This window comes from Fukomys damarensis, unplaced genomic scaffold (genome assembly GCF_012274545.1).
Source record: "Fukomys damarensis isolate Sample0158 unplaced genomic scaffold, DMR_v1.0_HiC HiC_scaffold_19, whole genome shotgun sequence".
NCBI classification, from domain to species: Eukaryota; Metazoa; Chordata; class Mammalia; order Rodentia; family Bathyergidae; genus Fukomys; species Fukomys damarensis.
This window is the reverse complement of record NW_022900931.1, coordinates 21,185,276-21,210,153: the sequence shown is the minus strand read 5'-3', so window position 1 is coordinate 21,210,153 and position 24,878 is coordinate 21,185,276. Positions and strand designations below refer to the sequence as shown.

General features: G+C 36.2%; 1 protein-coding gene and 1 pseudogene across 1 annotated transcript in view; one reads left to right on the top strand and one right to left on the bottom strand.

Moving 5' to 3' along the window:
* Nucleotides 1–24,878, top strand: part of Lmntd1 (lamin tail domain containing 1) — a 384,388-nt gene that overhangs the window by 130,769 nt on the left and 228,741 nt on the right. The gene's annotated exons all lie outside the window — the stretch shown is intronic.
* On the bottom strand, nt 525–2,284 carry LOC104856624 (annotated as a pseudogene).

The following is a 24,878-nucleotide window of genomic DNA, read 5'->3' as shown; positions in this document are numbered from 1 at the left end:
CATTTTAACACTTTTATAAAACAATCAATATCCAACTCTCACTTATAAGAAAATGTGCTGGCTTTAAAAACATACATTCACCACTATCCTACACTTTTTCACTGTTTTACTTTTTCACGGTGCTGGGACCAAAACTAAGGCCTCATGCTCGTTGGATAAGCACTACAGCTACAAGACACTCATCAACAATCCCAGCCCTTTTGCTTATCTTTTATAACTAAGCACTTGGTTTTTTAATGTTGTGTGTACATTTTAATTGCAGGCCTAAGGAATAAACAAAATCTGTATTTTCGTAACTCATGATGTTTTTATAAAATGAAAAGCTCTCCATTAAAATGCACTTTTCACTGGGAAAAAAATAAAAGACAGATGGATCTACACAAAGTAAACATTAACTGTGGTAGATTTCAGTGTAGGGCAGTCCATAAACAAGTATGTTTGCCCTTATTCCCCCACAGATATTCAACTTGCAAGCTAAGAATTTTTAAAATCTTTCTGAGGTTTTTATTACATTGAGATTTGTTTCATTCCACATCATCTCCAGCCAAGCTGTGAACACTTACAGTTCTCTGACTAATTGTTGGGAGCTTAGTGTGAGGTGTCTGGAACACTAGTTGTGGGAGAATTTGCTGTGACCCCTGCAGCAACTGCCGTGGCTGTCCATACAGAGCCAGCGCATTTGGCCGATGGTCCACACCCTTCTCATATTCACCTTGAGCTTGTAACTCTTCACCCACCTGTATTTCTTCAAGGAAGAAATTTTGAACAGCTTCAGCATTTTTAAGGTTCAGGTAACTTGGAAAGCCCAGCTCTCTCCTTGGCAAGCTTCTGTTTCTTTCTTTGTTTTATTTTTTTAAAAGAGATTTATTTATTTATTTTTAATTAATTAATTTTATTGGTACATTTAAAATATACAATATGACTATCATCATTGGAAATTTGCACCTTTACATAATCTATCTCAGTTCTCATTTTTTCCCCATTCCCCTGCCCTCCCTTCAACCCCTCCACCCCTCCCTATCTACAGACTTTTTTCCCATTTTTTTCTTCTTCTCATATTAATTCCATTCCCCTTTCTTTTCTCCTACCCCTCCCACTTCCCCTTTGCACCTTTTCTTTCTATTTTATATTATTTATTATACCTTTTAGTCCTTATTTACACTTTCAGTTTTTCACACTAGAGAAACTATTCAGTATTTACATGTGTCCTATTTATTTCACTTGAGTGTAGCCTCAATGTGCATCCACTTATCTATAAATGTCTCTAGTTTCTCATTCTTTAGGGCTGAGTACTACTCTATTTTATAGAAAAAACACATCTTTATCCAGTCTCCAGTTGATGGGCAATTGGGCTGTTTCCAAGTTTTAGCTATCGTGAATTGTGCTGCTATGAACATGGGTGCACATATATCACTGTGGTGTTATTCTTTTCATTCTTTGGGGAAGATGCCCAGCAGGGGACTAGCTAGATCAAATGGGACCTCCAATCCTAGTTCTTTGAAGTATCTCCATACTGATTTCCAAAATGGAAAATGCATCAGTCTATACTCCCACCAAAAGTGGAGCAGGGTTCCTCTTTCCCAGCATCTCTGCCAGCATTTGTTCTTGGTTGATTGCATGATAGCAGCCATTCTTTCTGGGATTTCAATTTGCCAAAGATTAAAAGGGGAGACCTATATCTCTCACCCTGCACTAAACTAAAATCGAAATGGATTAAAGATCTAAATATTAAAACAGAAACACTAAACCAACTGGAAGAGAGGTTAGGTAGAACTCTTGAAGACATTGGTGTAGGAAAAGATTTTATGAACAAAATTTCAGTTGCCCAGGAAACAGCACAATCAATCAACCAGTGGGATGTCTTCTTATTAAAAAGCTTCTGCACAGCAAGAGAAATGACCAGCAGTGTGAAGAGACAACCCACAATGAGGGAAAAACTTTTCACAGCTGTTCCTCACACAAAGTTCTATCTAGAATATATAAAGAACTTTAAAAAAAAAATCAGACCTCCCAAATTTAAGGACCCATTGCAAAAATGGGCATCTGAAATGAACAGACATTTCTCAGACAAAGAAGTAGAAATAGCAAATAAACATATGAAAACATGTTCAGCACCACTGGTCATTCGAGAGATGCAAACGAATACAACACTGAGATTCTTTCTTTGTTTTTGGAGCCTGTTCTTGAAGTTGGGGTCACTTTGCCTCTTGCTATTGAAGTAGATGTAGTATCGGATGAAGAGGGCCCTGCACACACCTGTGGCGATAGCGCGGTTCTGATCCATTGCCTTCTCTCCTCTTCAGCGTGTGTTGGGCTGCAGCCCGCACAGGATCTGTCCTCCCAAACCTTGAGAGAAAATCGTGCCACCCACAGCCAAAGCCCACTTGTGACCTAAGATTTAGCAATGGGTTTTTAGATATGATGCCAAAAATAAACAGATAAAATAGATAAATTTGGCTTCATTAAAATCAGTTAACTTCTTGCACAATCAGAAAATAATTGCAATGACATAATCTAATGTGTCTAGTATTCAGATTATATACAGAATTGTCAAAACTCAACAAGTGAGTCAAACCACCCAATTAAAGTATCTACTTGAATAGATAATGCTCTGAAACACACAAACAAATGGCCAGTAAGTACCTGAAAAATGCTCAACATTATTAGGAACTGGGGAAATGAAACTCAAAATCACAAATTAATATCACTGAACACCCACTAGGGTGTGTGTAATTTTTTTTTTTTGATGGAGGAAATCAGCTGTTGCCAAGGATGTGGAAGAATTAGAACCTTCGTACATTGCTGGTGGCAATTTTAAGGGGTGTGGTCACTATGGAATAAAGTTCTTTCTTAAAAACTCAACAGTGCCTCTCTTTGGAATATGCTCCCCAAAGTGAAAAACAAATATTTAAATACTTGAGGATGATACCTAGATACTGTAGCCCAAAGATGGAAACAACCCAAAGGTCATCCACAGACAAGGTAAAAACAAATGGGGCATATACATACAATTGAATATTATTTAGCCCTAAAAAGGAATGGCGAATTGATAAATGATACAATTTTGATGATTCTTAAATACATTATTCTAAATGAAAGAAGCAAGATACAAAAGGTCCAGATTACAGTTATGTGAAATATCCAGAGTAACTCCACAGAAACAGAAAGCAGATTGATGACTGAAAGCAGTTGTGGAAGGCAGAAATAAGAAAGTTACTACTTAATGAGATAGGTGGTTTCGTTGGGGTAATGTGAATAGTTTGGAATAGAAAGAGATTTGTGATTGTGCAACATTGTGAATGTATTAAACGCCTCTGAATCATCCACATTAAAATGGTTAATTTTATATTACATGAATTTTGCCTCAATTGACAAAAAAGTCAGGCAGAACTGGGACAAGTTGGTCATCCTGTCCCTTGTAAGAAAATTTGTGTGCAAAATAAGTAAGAAAATGTATGTGCAAAATAAGTGGCTCTGAGTTAGTCCTTGAAACTATGTAATATGTGATACCCTGAAACACATACTAGAACACATTAAGTGCCCAATAAAGATCAGCTACTACTAAATAATACATGTCAGAATTTGAGGCAATTTTTAGAAACACCTTATGCAATATTAATTCTATATCTTTGGCCCCTAGCATAATTTCTGGCATGTGGTATAGTCTCTTAGTGTTTATCTAATTGATCTGATAGGAAAAATCTCATTCTCCAGAGATACTCCAGAACAAACTGTACTTCAACTGTACAAACATCACTTCAAATTTCTGAAGATGGATTAATGGATGCCTCAGGAGACAAACGTGGGCAATATCTTTTACTCATATAAAATTTGATAGAAAAACACTGAAATATCTGTGCAAGGAAGCAGCTGATATGGTGCGAAGAGCCATACTTAGATTTCAAGGAGTAATCTCATATACCACTGATGTAGTGGTACAATTTAATCTGTCCTCTCGACAAGAACTTGAACTGAATAAATCCACATGTGACCTCTAGGTGTCTTCTCAAATTTCAATAGCCCAGAAATCCAAGAAAAATTAGAGGACTTTCATCTCTAAATATGATGGAATTTATCCCAAGCAAGGTGGTAATAATTTTTTATATTGGTTTTTCCAGATTTCTTGTTCTCATGCTTGTTGACTCTTCAACTAGGCCAGGATTCATGAACAGAAGCCCTGTGTTAACCTGTCGCATGGGGCATTTTATGGGGTGGAAGTTGTGCTACCAGTTTCAGATCTCTGCTTTTACTCTGAGCACTCCTGCATTCAACAGCACACTCCTAGATACTAAATTAAGCTGTCTCCACATATGTTCAATACACTATTTCCCTTTGAGACCCTCACAGAGTGCTGTGCATTAGCAAAACTCTTTATAGTCCTCATGTGGTTGCTATTATACCAGGACTAGAGGACTAAACTGTATTAAGTTTTGTAATCTCATTTTGTAAAGAAAATATTTTATGCCGGGATAAGTGATAAAGTTATTTTTTTGTGTATTTGTGCTCATTTACATTCTTGATAGAACAAATGCAGGTCAGTCCATAAGAAGAACATTAAATGAAATTCTTTATGTCAATCACCCTATCATGTTTTGCAGTCCTTGGTCTTACTCATCGCAGTACATATCACCACTGGCCACTCAAATGCTCATGGTTGGAATCTGAGGATCATCGGTGTCTCTTCCTTTTTCTCCCATTGTCACACCCACCCGATCAGCAGCCCACATCTCCTTACTTCCCTCCAGCTTCTCTGCAGCACACTGGTCCTGGCTGCCCACATGTCTTTACCAGAACTCCTGCCATGACACATCTTCTCTTATTCTTGGGTTCTTTGTAAGTCAGCCTCCACCATTTTTGCAGAAGGTAAATCAGTCACCATTGGTCTCTGCTCAGAATCTTTCCTTGCCCCTCACACTCTTTCCACCTCAGAGCCAGTCAGGCTAGTTTTCTTCCCCCAGTAAGTGCTTCTGTACTCTGCTTCCAGTTGGCTCCATGTTGTTTTGCCTGGAATATTTTATCTGAATTAAGTCTCCACGCCTAGGACACACAGTAGCCATCACTATCACTTAGCCCTCATTAGTTTCTTTCATCATCGACCCAATTGTATATTGATTTTGTCACTGTCTGTTTCTTTTATCTTTAGAATGAAAATCCCGTGACGACGGGAGCTCTATCTTACTGACTTTACTGTTTCCATCTCTGATAGTGAGCTGGTGGCTGCTTGGACAATGAACGACCACTCTTTCTGGCTCTTTCCCACTTCTGCTGCATCTTCTTTCACTATTACGGCCCAGGTACCTCTGTTGTCTCAGCAGGAAAAACAGAAGTTAAACACTCCTTGTTTTATTTGCTTCAACGAGGATTTTCTTATATTTCATTAACTTTCCTTTCCTTCTACACAAGTATGTGTATAGGAAAGGTGGAGATGGAGGAGAATTTCACAATTTTCCTCCCACTTGATGAGATACGGAAATGAGAAGGGGGAAGTATTTGTAGAAAATATGAAAATTAAAAGTTCTTTTGGTAGAAGATTCAACTTTTGGAAGTAAAGTTCCCCTCCCCTGCCAAAAAAGTAACTTGATGTCTCAATAAAATTGGCAGGGACCAGTTTTATGTAAAGTGAGCCTAGAAAAAAAGACATATCACTGTTAAGGATTTTGGAGAAAAACACAAAAAAATTCCTTTATGGACTCCCACAAAGTTTTTAATCCATCGGTGCTTCATGATTTTTAGTCTTTGGTTCCTTAGTCATTTCCTCGATGACATCATGTGGTCTGTTACCCCCTCATTAACATTTTGGAGTGTTAAGTGTCATATGTACACACTGATTTTTTCCATACATTGTAGGCCAAAATTATTTACCATAATGCAAATAAACAGTAGAAAGAGCAACTATAGGAGAGTTAACAATGCATGTTTTAGAACTTATCTCAGGAAAATGAAGGAATACTCTTTGACAGAAAGCCTTTGATATATGTGTGCTAATATTCTTCACCAGGAGACATACAGAGTGGAGTGTGTTGGGTAAATCTACTGGCTGCAAAGGTACCACCTAGACATGAAGCAGGCATGGAGTAAACTATATGTATATACATATGTGGATATTATGTGGATATACATGCAAACACATGTGTATACACACATTAGTTTTTAAAGGAAAATATTTCAGAGAATGAATCATCCCTGTGTTTGTTACATCATCAAGTACCACCCTAGATATGAATTTGCAGAAAATACTTCAGTGAATGCCCAAACAAATTATAAGTAGGTTCAGGGCAGGCGTGGTGGCACACATCCTGTAATCCCAGCACTCGGGAGACTGAGGCAGGAGGATCGCTGTGAGTTTGAGACCAGCCTGGGCTGCATAGTGAGTTCCAGGTCAGTCTCAATTACGTAGTAAGACCCAGTCTCAAAAAAAAAAACAAAAAAAGTAGGTTCAGATAACACATTTAGTGTTTCATTTCCTTTTGTAATCAGGTTAGAGGATTCTGTTATTTCCAATTTATAAGAGAAAACTGAAACCTGGACTCATTGTCTGAGAATTTTCATTGGCTCTTTTTGCCTTTCAATATTCAGAGAAACTCAGATATTTGGATGATCAATTATTTACAATTCTAAATTACTTTCCCATATTGTTCCCAAATCATCTATATGCCATGTTCTTTGTGTCATGTGCTTTTAATTAAAATGCCAAAAAAGTAAAACCAGCAAAATGTATTACCATCATTATGCATGGTATATTGTTAGATAAGGCTTTTATAATGGGCGTGGAGCACAAAATTATACATTATGAATATTTATGGAACTATCAAGTAAAGAATCTGAGATTTAAAAAAAAAATCGAAAAAGGTCTGGGGATGTAGCTGAGTGATAGAAAGCTTGCCTGGCTTTCATGAGGCTCTGGTTCAATCTTCAGTGCTACAAGAATAAGTAAGAAGGAAGTCAAACAATACTTCATAAGGAAAATCCAATTTATAAAAGATAATCTGTTGTAATTTTTTGAAGCCATGACAGATCTCCTTTCTTTTTTGAAAAAAATCATTAATATATTGTCTTTAAAAAAAAAAGAGCTCCTGAAGGCAGAAAAGAAATTAGAAATGATTTGAAAATTCCCATCCTGCTCCATTCTTCTGTGGCATTTTGCAGGCCCCGGTGGGGCTTGTTACATAATCAGCTTTGGATTTCAATGGCTTCTTTTATTATAAAGCAGAATTCTTGCCTAACACAGCCTCCCCTCCTTCTTTTCTGCCCTCAGTTTCTTAAGTTACAAATGTATTTAAACAATGATCAAGTCATGCTGCAACAAGCACAGGGAACAAATGAACAACTATGACAAGAAATTGCTATGCTTGGGTCTGAGATCCATAACAGAAGTAAAAGTTGAGGTCAGTAATACTCAAAAGACTGCGTTGATGGAAAATTTGGGGTAACTTCTTTGCTTGCTCTTTTATCCTTGCTTTTCATAGAGCACATGAATGTTTGGCATCATGAAAAGCAATATAAAACAATTGATTGCCATTTCTAATTATGTATTCTTTGAAAAGTGTCCAAATGCAAGTGCATTATACTTTTTTTAAAAAAACTTGAGCTTTAATCTAATTAATGCAATAAAACAATTATCTGGCTTAAAATTAATTTTACCATTAACTCAACAGGTTTTAGATAGAACTCTTTAAACTCTAAGTGACATTGAACCTTCCAATACCCAAAAAAAATTTTTTGTTATTTTTTTAATTACTTAAGAGGGTCAAACAACTTAACCTTTGTCCAAATATTATACCAATTATTTCCCCAACTAACTCAGTTGCACTTTTTTATTGCATTTATTCATACTTTTAAAGTATACAGTACAGTTACATTTATTATTGGGGTCTTGTACCTTTACATGACAGATCTTGGTTCTCATTTTTTCCTCATACCCCTGCCCTCCCTTTGCCCCCTCCCCTCAGTGTACTTTTCTTAGCAACAACAACAACAACAAAAATAGTTTCCCATTGCAAAAACCAAATGAGAGACTTTTTATGAACTGGCTAAAATTGACTAGAGATATGAAGATAATGTAAGTATTATTAAACACGGCTCTAATTCTTTTAATTGAATATTACAGTGAAGGCAATGCAGCAAGGTGAATGTACGCAGTGTCACTTAATTATATCCTCAGAATGGTGAATATTACATACATAAAAAGAAAAACAAAAGAAGAATAATTATATAGTGATCACCTGTGCCCCCACCACAAAGTTAAGCAAAAGAATATGACATTCATTTTTGATATTTTGTGAGAGCCCTTTGGGGATCCCTATCTTTGGTCCTTCACAGCCCACCCATGTCCGAGAATTTTGATTTTTGCATTATCAGCCCCTTGCTTTATTGTTCATCCTTGCGCATGAGGCAGTTTTATAAATGGAATCTCATTTCATGTGTTTTTCTACAACAGTTTTTATTCAATCTTTAGTTTCCAGTCCCTTCAAATTGTTACACATAGCCATGCTTTATTTTTACTGCTATGCAGTGTTCTATCACATGGATACTCTGCCATACATTTATCCTTTTACTGTTGATCTACTGATTGACACTTGAGTTGCTTCATTTTTCATATTTTTTGTTGTTATTCGTATTACATAGTGTTGGTATGAACCTTCTGTGTCCTTGTGCACATGGACGATGATACTAGATAGTGTCAAATTGCCAAGTTGCTTCCCCAAGTTACCTGTTTACCACACCAACAGCCTTGTGTAAGCATGGGATTGCTTTATATTTTTACTGGGGTTATAACTGCCAATCTGTTTTATGTAATGTGGCAGCTCACTGTGGTTTTAATTTTCATCCTCCCACTTTCTATTGAGGCTGCGTAACTTTTCCTTTCTTGTTGGCCTTTTAGTCCTTTCCTTCTTTGAAGAGTCTATTCAAGCTTTTTGTTGATTTCTCTCTTTTTTTTCTTTTTCTTTTTTTGTTTTTTCAATATTTATTTTTTATTAGTAAATGTTTTCTGTACATGATCACATTCCTTGGAGGAAATTGGTACATGTACATAATACATCTTAATTCTTTATTTATTCCCTTTTCTTCCCATTTCTCCCCCTCCCTTTGCTTTTTTCTAATTGATTTCCTGAAGCCCTTTTTGTTAGTGATATATATATATATTTTTCCCCTCCCAACTTGTGTCTTCTTTTCCCACTCTTTTGGTATGTATGTTGATAATTTTTCTACTTTCTCCTATAGATGAATTCATAGGGGATTTAGTTTTAATATTCTAGGCTATCTCTTCTTGTCTCAAAAATCAAGGAGAGTCTATCATCCTAGAATCTTGAGTTTGCGTTTCTAGTACAAAAGGTAGCAACTTCATCCCAGCCTTCAACTGCATCTTAGTCATCATTTGACAATGTTTATTGCAGTAGTTTGTGCCTGGAACAATTAATTAGTCCACCGATTTTTCTGTCCCACTGTACCTCATTTATTCAGTAGCCAGACAATCTGACACATATATAGAGCCCCTTTTTTCCAAGATGAGTATTAATTGCTGATATTCTAGATTCCCACATTGACACAGATTTTGTTTGTTTTTGGTACCAGGGATCAAACTCGGGACCTTGTGGTTGCAAGGCAGGTGGTGGAACCACTGAGCTAAATCCCCAGCCCTGGCACTGATTTTGTATGTAGACCAGTTACAAATAACTCCTCTTTCTCTTTCAGATGAATGGGGTTGGATAAGGTTTAGGAACTTCAGTGTTCTTATCTCAATATTGAGACTAATACTAGTGATCTTAGAGGGTTTCTGAATAGATTTGATTAGATAATATATTCAGAGTACTCATCATTTAATACACACTCAGTAAATAGCAATTATTCATAGTATTAGAATTACAAAAACACATGGCTATCCCATGAATGTACAGAAATACTTCCATTTTATTAACACAATTAACTCAAAGGAAGGTAAAATCTTCCATAGTCAGATCTCAGGCCGAGGACAATTAGGGACCAATACCCATGTAGTAAAACAGAGGCACAAACTGTCCTCACCTTCTCTGTTTGTCCTCCTAGTCCCTACTGTGCTTCTAGTTTAACCCAGCTATGCCACAGTAAGGAATAAAGTAGCTACAGAATCTGTGTAACAAGAAAATATTCTATTCTTTTCGTATGCATGGAGTTGGACCATTAGAAACCAGACTAGGCTCCTTTCTCAACTCTCGGTCCATGTTCAGCTCATGGGTAGCACAGAAGTCTTGCAATTTAGCCCTAAACTATGAATGACACGGACATTATTACTGCTCATGAGGAATATAAAATCTGGCTGGGCAGAAACCAATCCCTGTAAAAGAAGGAGAATAATGAATAAAAAGAAATTATCCATCTGTGGGTTTTTATTTTAATAGCTACACACTACAAAATGTTAACTGATATAGTGTAATCATTATTGTGTGAAAGTAGTTATATTTTCAAATCTTGCCACTTACTGAAAAAAAGTGGCCTTTCCTCAGTATCTTGTTTAATACCCAGCGTCAGCAATAGTAGGCCAATCTGATACTATATCAACTTTAAGTTGTCGCATTTTCTTTGTCTATGTTCACCACTGCTTACAAAAGTGGTTCTTTGCTTGATTGAGAGGAACAGTGTGGATCAACTCTTCACTGCAGTAGGTAAACTGACCTACCCAAAGTTACCTAGGAGAGGGAGGCATTTGCACAAAGTTGAAGTGGTTAGACATAGTTTTGTCTTTCTTCATGTAGCTGCTTTTCCAGCTCAAGTGAAAATCTATTTTTGTCTGGGGAGTTTAAGTTAGGTGTGATGTCAGTGACGGGATGAACGGCTCTCACAGGGAACAAGAACTCCACTTCTTAGTGACAGCTTGTGCCTGCCACTCCTCCAGGGTGCTTTACTACTTATCAAAGGAATGAAGACAAGTGGACTGAGGCTCCACTGTACTGCACCGCCTTTGGAAATGCCTGTGAAATAGAAATAAAGGATTCTGTTTCTGAAAAAATTGCAGTAACTCTCTAGCCCAGAAGATAGATAGAGTTTAAGAAGATAAATCTGCAGTAGCCTTCCAAGAGTAATTTTTTTTTGTTAGTGTTTGTTTGCAATGCATAATAGTTAATATTTGTTTTGGGAAATTGGTATGTGTATATAAGATATCTTAATCATTTTCAATTCCTTTGTCCCTCCCACCCTCTTCCCTCTCCCTGATCCTCTTCTGTGTCTCCCCAAAGATGCCTTTGTTTTAACCATCTCTCCTTAATTTTACTCCAAGAATCACTTTTAAAAAGATGTCAAGAAAGCAAAGCTGAAATAAGTGGGGAGTGCGTAGGGGAAACATCTGCTGTTGTATTGTAAAATTTAGGATATATGTCTACTTCTATAACTTTTTCTGAAACAAAGCTATCATGCTCCCCAGGTGGCAAATATAGAAATGAATACCCAGCTAACAAAATCTTCCTCTCTGAGCTTACAGATTACCTTGTTTACAAGAATAATACTTTAGTGAAGATGTCAGCTATTGTGGTTATAGCCATCACTCACTCAACAATTGGAAAGATGTGCTGAGCACTCCTCTAAACTCAGGAAAGGATGCTTTGTCTAGCCAGGAAATGAGGCTTCTGATATTCTATTTGGCTACTAGAGAAAAAAAAAAGGCACTGAAATATGTGTGATAGCTCACTGCTGAGTAAACATCACCATATCCAGTGCACCCTTGACAGTCTTTCCTGAGGTCATTGTAGGATGTGTCCTATCTCTGGCCATAGCTGACAGCAGTTTGTTGTAGTTGGTCTGTCTCCCCTGCCTAAAGAGGGTGATTGCTTTTAGAAAAAGAGATAATCTAACAAAAATAGACATGCTTAAAGTGAGATAAATCACAATATCGATTTCCCTTATAATTCTTATGTTGTTTTCTTCCAAGTAAGTAATTCTATAAGAAATTAGGGCACCTCTGAGGTTTTCATATATTCAACTATTTTTTATCTGGTTCCTTCTAAAATAATCACTTAAAATAGAATTGATTTGTGATCTGAATCTGTATCATATATAAGAAAGTGGAGAGAAACTGATAGATCCACCAGAAAAAATAAAATCTCACTAGAAAGATTTGTTATGCTTTTCTCAAAGGACCTCTCCTGAGAATCAACCTGGGGATGTTCACAGGAATGGCCTAATTCTGACAAAGTAGTCAGTGAGGTTCCTGATTCTGCTTTTGTTTTTTCATCTCAGCAGCTGAGGTCATCTTGTTATTAGTCTCTTGGCTGTTTGACCAATGACCATCAAGTTTCTAAATACAGAAATATTTCCATAGGTTAGCTTTCTGTCTGTGGATGAATATGTTGGTCATTGGCATTGAAATGTCAGAAAGCTGTTGTGTTAAAAGATGAGGGACTCTAAATGGCAATTGGCTGGTGATTGCATTTTCCTGGCTCGTTAATGTTGTTTTATGATGCTCAGCTAGAAGGCGGGTGTGTGTCACTGACTCTCCCTAGTCATTACTGGGTTCTACTTTCTTTCTCAATATTCAGGGTCTTGGGGGATCAATGACATTGTAGGCACCTAGAAGCTTGTTACAAATATAAAACCACAGGCTACATTCTAGGCCTCCTGAGTCAGAATCTAAATTTTAACAACACCTTAAGCTGATTTACAACATACACATTAAACTTTGAGAATTTCTCTACTTTATCATTGAAAGGATTCATATTATCTTCCTCATTCTCACTTTTGCTCTATTACTATAAGGCTTTACAAATAGCTTTCACTATTCTGCTTACAGAATAGACAGGACTTACATGTTAGATTCTGCCTTTGTTTCTGTTGTGCTATTGCTGATATCATAAACACTATCACATTGGGAAAATCATATTGTTTTAAGCCTGATGAAAATAAGTGAATAGTTACCGAAGTCATAGGGAAGGTTCATGAAACTAATACCTTCAGAGTGTGAAACATGTCATAAAAATGTTCCTGTCTTTCTCTTATTGAAGATGGATATCACAGGTCATTTTTGCATCATATATATCTGTGGAACAAAAGGTCTGTGGTATTTAGGCACTGTATGGTTCCGCTAGCTGAAGTTATATTCAGAATTTTGAGACAGTCTCTTAGGATAGCAACACTGAGTGATATCTGCTCAGTTCTTTGTAAATACATTACATTAGGTGTGATGCAATATTTTTAAAGTTTTGTGAAAACAAAACAGAACACCTATTCAAAAATAAAGAAAAAGACATATATATTAGTCTGATATCCACAATAAAAAGTTGTTCTTATTTACTAATCAGTACTAATTACTTGGCATGTATCTTCTCCAATTCTATTATATTGAAGCCATTATTCTTAATTTAGACTTAAAGAAACTAGAGCACATGGAAATTAAACAGTGTTCCCAGGTTATGCAAATAATTGATGGAGGTCATACTCACACTGAGACTGTTCCCACTATAGTCCCTTCACTAAGCTACGTAGCTCTCAACTATTTGATACATAATGATCGATTGAAGATTTAGGCAAAGGGGAAAGGTAGTTTCATTTAGGGGGCTCCTATGCCACTGAACCATAACAGAGTCACTGAAGTCCTGGGTGCTTCTGGGTAACAGTAAAAGTCTAATTGAATTTTTAGGGCATAGCAATCTCAGATTTACAAGGGCCCTACTTGTATCACCCTAAAGAAGTTGTGTATATTTGTCAATTTGTTTCAACAGCTAAGATCACTTTCATCCGTATTGTTCTTATGTTCCATTTCTTCCAGGAATTTACTCTTTATCCGTCCTTATTTTTGTTTTCTTCCCCTCCATTGGTCCCCCTCTCCTTCTGTAATGGGCATAGTCATGTCACCTCTTTAAAAAAAAATCAATCACCACTAACAAACATTTTCCTTGACTCTTGTTCTCCTTCTATATCCTTTCACCCTCTTCTACCTGAAACAGTGGTTGTCTCACTTACTGTCCATAAATCATTTTTTAAAATTCACTTTTGAACTTATTGCCGTTGGTTTTATTTTCCATCACTGAATCTAAAATAACCACTCTCATCAAGTTTTAATGATACCAAGATGCAATAGTCTTCTTTCCAAGAAAAATGGAAAGAGACTATGAATGACACTTATGGAAAATGAACTGTGAGCCATCATTCTGCACTGATCTCTGTCTATATTTTCTCATTTAACCCTCATACTAACCCTGTGAGATTTTAAAATCATCACAATCATTATGGTTTAAAATTTAGGAAACAGGTTCAATGCATTCAATTAAAATAAGATAGAGACTCAATTCAAACCTAATTGTGTCTGACTCAAAATTCAATGGTTTTTTCATTAAACAAGGCAAAAAGAGAAAATGGGAGAGAGGGAGGGAGGGAGAGAAACAGAAAAGAGGAGGAAGGAACTGGAGGGAAATGTATAGGAGGAGAAATTTGAACATAGGAAAGGTTCCCTAAAACAAGCAATAGATTTAAATTGACCCTTAGATTAACTTTATTGTTACTATTATTTTAAAATTTTAATATACAGGAATACTTTATTTAACAACTGAAAGCAAAGCACAGAAAAGAGGAAAAGTAATATTACCTACAAACATTACTTATATCTCAGAAGTTGCATATTTAAGGGAAAGACCTCTGATCTTTGTTAAATGGCGTTTTCACTGGATTGAAGGTTACAGCAAGGATATCTATTTGATAATACTGCCACCTTACACAGCTCTCTGAGAGTTTTGGTAATGCACAAGAAATGGATCTATAAATTGACTAGTGAATAAATCTACAAAATTGTGTGTGCTATTTAAATTTTCTTGAAATTATTAAAATTTGTATGGCCTAGAAATCAGGGCAGAATCTCAGGACAGATGGCTTGGTAATGAGTTTTTCACTTATTTTGGCTGCCAAGCAATTTGGAAATTTCACCAAGCCTGGCCCCTGTCAGTACACTTCAGCACTTCAACTTGAAGACTAGTCTGACACCAGGAAGTTGTCATCATCAGCTAATACTTAGCAATGTGGCACATTAAGTGTTATAAAAATGTTCTGATTATAACTTCCTAGAAAGTTTGGGTTGCAACTGAATTTCTGTGTTGAGGTAGAAGTTTAACTTACATTTCCAATCCAAATTCCCTTCTTAACTTTGGATCCATTGATCCAACAATCTGTTGTCCAGTTTTACTTGGATATCATGCAGGCATTTCAAAATGCACATGCTCACTGTGGAATTCTTGATCTTTCCCAAGAAAACCTCTCTGGGTTTAATGTTTCCTGTTTCAGTGAATATTAACATCATTCATTCAGCCTGAGATCCAAACTTGGAAGCATTGTAGACTATTCCCTCCCTTTACCACACCAAATCACCAAGGCCTGTCAGTTCTACCTCCTAAATATATCCTAAATATGTCCACTTCTCTCCGTCCCCATTGACATCGTGATGTTGGGATCATCATTAATTTTTAACTAGTTGGGCATCAGCTTCACCCTTGGCTGCCAATCCATTTTCTCTGTGGGACCAGTATGGTGCCTTAAGTCAGTCATGCTATTCTCCTGCTGAAATCCACCTCTTGCTTTCCTTTGGCTACAGGGTGAGGTGCAAACTCCTCAGCAGAACTTAAAAAGATGTTGTCTCCCTCCAATTTCTTACCATTTCTTGCCAATCAGTCATTAAGTAAGAAAAGGTTTTTTGAGTGTCTTCTCTATGTGAACCTTGCTTTAGGCTCTTAGAGATATGAAGCTACACAGATACATGCTAATGGGAACACACACACAATATGGAAATGAATGAATGATTTTAAGTGCTGACAAATCCCTAGAAGGGAGATATTCTCAAGAGAGGTACCACCTGTAAACTTTTCCTTATTCCACCTAAATTAATGTAGATGTTTCAGATGAGTGTGTTCCTTTACGTCCTTCTATCATTACTTTAGCATGTTTATGTTATTTCTTGTATAGCCCTCTTTTATGCTCCATTGTTATAGATTTCCATATCCTACTCTATAGTTACTGGCTGGCTGATGTCAGCTGCTTAAATATTTGTTAACTAAATCAAAATGTTACTTTTAAATATGAAATAATTGAGAAGGTTTTATCTAATTGTGTGAAAATTAAAAGGTGTATATATAAGCAATATACATATATACACATAACATATATAAATATGTTTCAGAGTTATATATGTAGGACTTTATTATTGAAAACTGAGATTTATAATTGTTCATATACTTGAAGATTTGCATATTGAAAATTTTTTGTTTTGGGGCCCAGGAATCAAACTAAGGGCCTCACACTTGCCAGGCAGGCACTGTACCACTGAGCTACATCCCTGACCCATTATATATTGAACTTTTAAACACATACAATGTTTAGCTTATTTACTTCAAATTCACCAATTCATACAAATAATGATTCTATATATTACTAATTTCTTAGTTTTTCTTCACAGAAATAATTTTGTTTTGAAAATTGTGAAATAAAAAACATTAAACTCTATAAGGAAAAATAGATATGACTCTTTTGTGCCATTTTAGCTGAAGGAACAAATTGTGTGTGGAATAGGCATCATAGTAGGGCAGGCTATGTTAATGCCTTCTGTTTGTTAAATACTCTTACCTTTGCAAGATTTATACCTATTAATCTGTCCTATTAGATGTTTAATCTTTGTAAGGATTAGTAAAGGAACAATGGGAGACCCATCTACAGGGACATAAGACACCCACAGTGTCTTCCATCTTCAGGTTCTGTAGAAAACAACATTTTGTCCACTTGTGCTCAACATAAAGCCAAGAAAATCACAACAAATAATATCAGCTTGAATAAAGTTTAAATTGGATTTATGTGCTTTTGGAGAAAATAATTTTTCTCACCCTTAAGTATTTGCTTACACAAGTTTGACTGTTTGGCCTTGTTATTGATGAAAGAAACTTCTGGGGAGAGTTTGTGTTCCAAGCCTTTTGTTATTTCCTTCTTGAATTCTTACAGCACCCTATGCTTTTGCTGTGGCTGAGGGTGTGTATCAGAATTTCTTCAAGAAACATTAACTTTTCAAAATATTTTGTAACACAGAATCAACAAGGATAGCCAAGTTATCAACTTCTCTTAAAGGTGAATAGGGTTTTTTTAGTTTTTAAATTTTTTTCTGACCAACATTTCCTCACCAGGTCCATCACTTGTAAATACTCTGAGGTGTATACCTATAGTTTGAGATCCATTGCTTAGTTCCCAAATAGAAATAGTTTCAGACAGAATGGAGAACAGTGATGTAGAAAAAACATGACCTAAGGAGTTAAAAGTCTCTAGACCTGGACATTTCCCTTATTTGTATAATGCATCTCCTTCTTGTTTATCCATATTTTCATCTCTCCTTCAATCCTTATTTATAGTTTACCTGTTGCAACCCTCAGAACTTGGATTTGTTTCTCTGTGGTTGATAGTTTAACTAGCTTATTGTTTTGTAGGTGCTTATATATGTGCATGCCTCACGGAGGGCAGTGCTGGGGAAATGCTCTTCCAATGACCTTTAGCTCAAGACCTTCAATCTAAAAATAATTAAAACAAATAGAAATCCTTCCACCTACTTCTCAGTGTTTCAGTAATTACAATGAGCTCATACTTGTCAGGGTTCAAATAATATACAGCCTACATCCCACTCCATGCTTAAAACATGAGTGAAAAAGTACTGATCAGAGGCACATGATGTGGAAAAAGGTCTGGGTATTGAATTCTGTGGTCCCATGTGCAGTCCAGCTTCAAACTCTTAAGTCTAAGTTGTTTACAATGCAGAAGAAAGTGCCCAAATCACAACTACCCTTGGCAGCACAGAACAATGCATTGAGCATGCCACTGGTAAAATTCAGCAGAGAATTGGCTTCTCAAATGTGGGAACACATAAAACAAAACAATCTTTCTTTATGGTGGCTATTTGAATTTCTAATTCTCTGGGCCTCACAAGTTTGTTATGAAAACCATGTTTAGTTTCCCTTAGGAGCAAGAAAGAACCACATGCTATTGCATAAAGTTATAGAATTATAAGAGGAAATTTTTAAAGCCCTATAATTTGTTCCTTGGGTGTCCTTATATTGTCCTCTTCTGGGTTAGGTAATTCAAACACAGAAACATTTTACCCTTGACACAATTTGGAAGTTGGAAATGCTTAAAAAACCTGAATAACTTCAGTTTTCCATTTGAAAATTCTCTAAACACAAATTGATAAATTCTCAAAGAACTTCAGTGCTGAGTTTGCAGGCTAGCATTTCAACTGCCAAGACCTATATTCAAAGTGTTTGTATTGCCAGAAAAAACATAGCTGTTAGTCTGCAGCTCAAGCAATCTGTACACCATCTTTTAGGTTTGTGAGACTGCAAAATGGGCTGAAGGTTAAATTCCAATCTTAGAAAAGTCAAATGCAGTGCTGGAATGGCATCTAGCCAAAGAGAAAAATCAAGTCCCAAATAGTAACATTAACTTCAAAAATATCAAAAGTTTTAATAACAGCTTATTTTGAAAGGATTCTCACTTTACACAACAAAACAGTGATAGGATCCACAATTCAAAAATTCTCTCCCACCTTCAATTTTACTTTTGATGCATATTCTTGGGGTTTTGTTTTAACTTTTGTTTAACAGACTATGATAGCCTAGAAATTGGCCACGTGGGGTAATTTCATGGAGGTATGAATGCAGAGGGTCTCATAAGGCCACAGTTGCTGTGAAGGACAATCTGCCATTTTCGTAAACTAGATCAAATTCTTGGCAAACCTGAGCTGGGACAGCATGAATTTCCCACCTTACTACTCCTTTGCTGAATCAATTATGCTTTAATTTCTACACTGATAATGTGATAGCGTAAATTGGGTTATTTTTTAATTGGGCATTTGTAATGACTCTAGATACAGCAGACTGCATAGATAAAAGATTACATTTCTGAAAATATGAAAAACATTTTTGTCTTTTGCAAGTTTCTTTTATTATTAAATGTTCATATATCTAATACCTTCATGGGTTAGATTAAACTTTAACAGGGTGGCTACTGTAGGGATAAGATAAGCTTTGGGTTATATATAAATACCTAAGCACAAAATCTAACTCCAGCCTTTTCTCACCACTTGTGCCCCCTGGTGTCTTAGTAATTCTTAAAAACCCTGTTCCAGATTTTATAGAATCTTCTCAAAAACCCACTTATTTATCCATACTCTTTCATTCAATCAACATTTATTAAATGTGTCTACCGTATGCTAGCTTTGTATGTAAAATATTTTGATCAATCCTCTGAAGAATTACTATTTTGCAGGTGAAAAATAAGTCAGGGGATTTAAGTAGCTTGTGCAAGGTCACACAGCTAATCAATGGCACGAGGACATGTAATTCTGTACCTAGGTCCCAAGGCTGGCTTTGAGATACCTTAAGCCGACACAGCAATGGATGCACATCAATGAGAGCCACGTGCCTGCCTGCACAGCTGATGGGACCAGTAATAAATATAACATGGCCCAGTGAGTGTTCTCCAGGACCTGCTTTGCGCTTTGGGGGGATATCTTGAGTATTGATAATATAAAAATTTGACCGGTAATACAACAAAGTGATCTTTGTGTTCCACAGAAAGAATCCAACTATCAATCAATATTAATGATATCTAATGTCTCTTATTCCATAGATCTCAAGAGACTTATAACCAGCACCTGAACATATATATTTCCTGATTTAGATTTTTAATGATTTTTCTTCCTGCTTTTTGCTACCACTTATTAAACATAATGAAGGCCTTCTCGTAGGACTTATTTTGTTTTTTTGCATGTATGTAATGTTAAAGTTCTCTTCTGGCATTTGCAGCTATGATTTTAATTGGATTCGTGTCACTGTGATTCAAACCTCAGGATCTCCTAATGAAAATCATAAAACTGTGTAAGTAGAAAGGGATTTCAGAGACCAACTAGTCGCATAGTTTCAGACTGGCTAAAGCTGGCTCCAAATCTGTGTTATTTGCTCTCCACAGTAATGACCCAAGTTGTGTTCTTATCATTTTTTAAATGTTTGCCAAACTTTTAAGTGAATGTTTTTCAAAATTTTAAAAATCTGTATGTTGAGTTATCTTGAATATTTAGAATACTAGGCATCACGGGGCCTGTATTACTGCTCATGGACGCTGACTTCCTGTCTTCACTGTGTGGAGAGGCAAGTGCTCCTTGGAGATAGGATAGAGCTCTCTAAACTGTCACCATCCTGGTCTCCCCTCATTGGTAATATTGGGATCAACAACTGTTTGCTGATGTTGATCATGGGATTTGTATTATTTCTTATAGCAGAGTTAAAGTAAAGAAAAATATTTCTATGTAAGAAATGGGAAGATAGAAGATAATCTGAGAGGGATTTATGTTTAAAAATACAGAGAAAACGTTGCTTTGTGGAAGCGAAGAATATGCCTTTTTAGTTAATATGCAAAAGAAACATCTCTGTTTCAAGTCTATAATTGATGTACTTTGCTTGGCCTTGTAAGCAATTGTGAGCTATGATCTCATCATATTTCGGAGATTTGAATACAGAGATCAAAAGAGGTAAAAAGGCCTTCCTAGAGTCTATATTTGTAAACCTTAACTACAGTGAAGATGTTTTTAACCTCTTATTATGGTTCTAAGCATGTAGGAGATAACAGATATTTGGTGAATGAATTTGTATGTTGAAAGTCAACAAATTTATTTTAATATTATGAAATTATTTAAGAAAAATGTTAATATATAGTATTAAAGAAATTTGTATAAATTCAAAAGAAGTACAAATGCTGAAGTATATAAGCATTGTTTTATCTAGATTTCAGAGTCCCCTAAATCTCTCATTTGGAAAGTACTTAACTAAGAGGGCCTTAATCATTTTCCTTGTCTGTCAGAATTATATTTTGTCTAAACTACTGAAGAGTTGTGGTAGAATGTATCTTGAGTTACAATGTTAAGCTAGAAAAAATAATTTTATGAAAAGCCTCTCTCTCTCTCTCTCTCTCTCTCTCTCACACACACACACACACACACTCCACAAACTCAGAAAAATTTAATACCTAGCTTATGAATTTTGCTGTTAACCATTCCTATTTTTCAAGGTTCCCATCCTTCATTTTCTGTTTCTATTACTACATTTTAAATACACAAACATCTCTTAGATTAAATTGTTTTCTTCTTACTTATAAACACTATAGAGTCTGGATATATTTAAAAATAGAGACATTAGGAATAGAGATATAGCTCAAGGATAGAGCACTTGCTCAGCATGAGTTTAATCCCTGACACCACAAAGAATTCCTTTTTTTAAAAAAAAAAAAGGAAAGAAAACAAAAAGAAATGAAAAGAGAAGTCTGTCTGTTTTCCCACCCTATTCTTTTCAATCCAAACCAGTTACAGAGATTGATTTTTTAAGGCATCCTTGAGAGGTTATGGATCCATTCCTCGGCTTTCAAAACCACCCAAGATGTCAATCCAGTTTCTAAGTCCTCCACATGCAATTGTTTTACATGTTTGAGGGAGCTAGAGGAGCTTCTAGACAGGTAGGATTTCTAAAATTTAGGGCACATACTCTAAATTTTATATTACCCTCTGTCTTACATACTTTTCTTATTGCTGAGACAAAATTCTCAACACCACAAGTTAAAGGAGGAAAGATTTATTTCAGCTCACAGTTTGTAAAGTGTTTAGTCTACAGTAGGCTGGCTCTAATGCAGGGTGGCACTGTACAGGGGCCCTGTAGAGGAGAAACAGTCTGTGGTGTGGCAGGGCAGGCAGAAGGCAGCAAGGAGCAAGCATGCTTCTCCCTTTTATCCCTTCAAAGCTACCCGTTTTTTGGGTTTTGCCGTCCATACCCAGAAATATTCCCAGCCAATCATTGGACTAATTAAATAACCACCCTTAGTCTCAGCATCACACACCCTAGATGCAGCCACTTTCAAAAAGCATCACCTATGACTGCCTGAGGCTTTGGGGGTACATCTCTATACAAGTTATAACACCCTGCAAATGTTTTATTGGTTTCTGTGTCGTTATTTTCCTTCAAATGAAAAGATTGCATAGCGACTGTGCTTAAAATTTACCATCTGTTTTCATCACCAGAAGTTGTTTCTTATGTATTTCCTAGACACTGCATGAGTGCATTTAAAGTCATTTCCTGTTTAGTTGGGTTAAATAGAAAATAGCTGATTGCCATTCTCAATAGCAAATGATTTATTCCATTTAAATATTTTCACTCCAGTCTTCATTTCCATAATCTTGGATTTTTAAAAGGTTTTCCCAAGATAATTCCTTGCAAAGTCCTAGTTATGCCAAAGGAAAGTCCAAAGGGTGATGGAGGATCCCAGTGGTGAATTATCTCTAAGAAGTGAATTATCACTTTAGAAGTTCTGGACTCTATTGTGTTCTCCTGATTCAAAACCACAGATTAGGTCCACTCTGGCTTCCCTGCCATGGAAAAGGCCAAAGGCACTGACAACCCCAAATTAAAGACCCTGAAACACAGAGGCGGTGAATCTGTTGCACACATTCACTCTGGAGGCTGCAGAGAGGAGGCCACACAGCAGGTTGAGAGTGCAGGGATGGACCATCCACTCTGGCCTACATCCCTCTTACGCTGTCTGTTTAAATTTTATCAAATGACTTCACTTCTCTATGTCTCAATTTCCTCATCTCTGTCATAATAATAAGGACACTAGTAATACCTAATATCTTAGCTCAGTTCCTAAGAATTAGTCTCTGAGATGGAGATTTGGATGCAGGGGTTATTGTGGCTGTAATGGTGTCCAAATATGTGTGAGAGTAAAGGAAATAAGATAGCCTAGTGAGAACTATAATGCAGACCCTCAAAGGCCTCAGCTGGAGGATTCTAGAAGCTAAAAATGACCCTTTATTGTTGCCTATCTTGAGACAAGTGGACAAGCCATTAATTCCTCATATCAGCCAGTCAGGAAGGGAAGCATGACCTTGGATGACAGCCAAGGGCAATTTCTGGAAAGCATAATAGCCAACAGCCCTTTTGGGAAGTTGGGTAATAAGAGTCTTAGATCTCTATAAGAAATGTGGATAGCATATCATGCACCCAGTATACCCACCTGGGAAGATTAAATGAGATGATCCACAGGCATCATTGCATCCAATGCCTGACACACTGTTTGCTGTAAATATTATCTAATACATACTTACTGAGCATTCACTATTTAAAGATTCCAGAGAAGACATTGTTAGGAAAGTGTGAAAGTAAATGGTGAAGGATCTTCCTTGAAGAGATCATGATTGAGTGAAGGAAAAGTGAAGTTAAGACTACAGATGGACTAAAACTCTTATTCATGGCATAAGCCTTTTGTAATATGTCTAGTCACCAAACTAGTACCCAATATTTTATAACTTTGGAAGTGACCAAAAAGAGTGTTCTTTTTTTTTTTAAGTACCTGGTAGTCTTATTGGAGAGTCAAGAAATACATGCATGAAAGGACCTGATAAGAGCATGGCATATGATTAAGTATCAAAATGTATTTAAATTGCTTGCTATAAAGTTTCAACAAATGATATTATTTTTATTGACATTATTATGCTCATGTTTAGGAGTTCAGAGTGCTTAAAATAAAATATAGTATTTAAGTCTACTCTAAAGGTTGAATTGTAGAGCTTTACTGTCCTTTCCCTTACGAATATCAGGAGGAAAACAGGCTGATGTTAACTTGGAGCTTCTGTTATTAGAAGGAATCGCTTTGATGATAAGTCACTGGTAGGAGATGGCACCCTTTATCTTTCAAGTCCAGATTAAATTTTTCTAGTTTGACAGCTTGTATTCTTTTAGGGATTGATGTATTTTCTCGAGGCACCTGCACAACCCTTAACATCTCTGTGCAAGGTCATACCAGTTGTCTTTGCTTAGACTGCCCTTCTTTTCCATCTTACTGCTGTTATGACCCAGAGAGAAGCAGAGGGTCATGACTTGAAGATCTGTAGGTCAGGAGCTATGACTTTACAATTGTTTAAAATTCATTATAATGAAGAATTCAATTCATCAGCTGCAGATAGCTATGATTTAGATGTTAGTAGGTATATGTGACTACCGTGTGGCTGCTGTGATAGGTAGAATGGATATGGAACACTTTGATCATCCTAGAAAGTCCTTTGAAACAGTGCCTCTCTGGAGTCAAACTTCGTGGTTTCAAGTTACATTTAACCCTGACTGTGTGACTCTGGGCAAGTAATTTAATCTTTTTATGCCTTGATTTTATCATCTACAAAATAAAGTGATAGGTACTGGTATTTACTCCACTTTAAGCATGTCATGGTCCCTTATTCACAATTAACACTTAGTATTTTTTTCCCCAAAAGAATTGAACTAACTCAAGAGCTAAAGAGTGGACAGTTTTCTTATTCATACTTCAATAAGAATAGTGGGATTGGGATTTTGCTAATTTCAGTATATTTTAAAACTATAGAGAGACAATAGACTTGTAGTTAAGTTTTAACACAAAGAGGAAAATAATAATTGATCACCTCACATGGTGGGAAGAAAGAAGGAGAAGCTAAAGGGAGGAGAAAAGAGAGAAAATTGAGTGATAAATCTGGTGCCAGGATCAAAGACAAATTTCCCTACTTCAACATTTTACCATAGGCAGGTCCTGAAGCCCTGGATTTAATTATCTTGGCTGGAATTTCTGTGCTAGGGTAAACAGAAATCTGAGTGTGTCAACAAATTATTTAATTAAACAGAGTAGGTGGCAATGTGAAAGCAAAATTATAATGTGCAATAAGAGAATGTGATTGAAAGCTTTGGCTGTGATGGAATGGAGGGAGTAAGACATAAGAGAAAAAAAATCATACAGTTTTGGAAAACAAGACTACAGACTTGGCTAGCCAATGTGAAAATAACACAAGAAATAAAATTAGGAAACTAGAATTGCATTATTCAATATATATATAT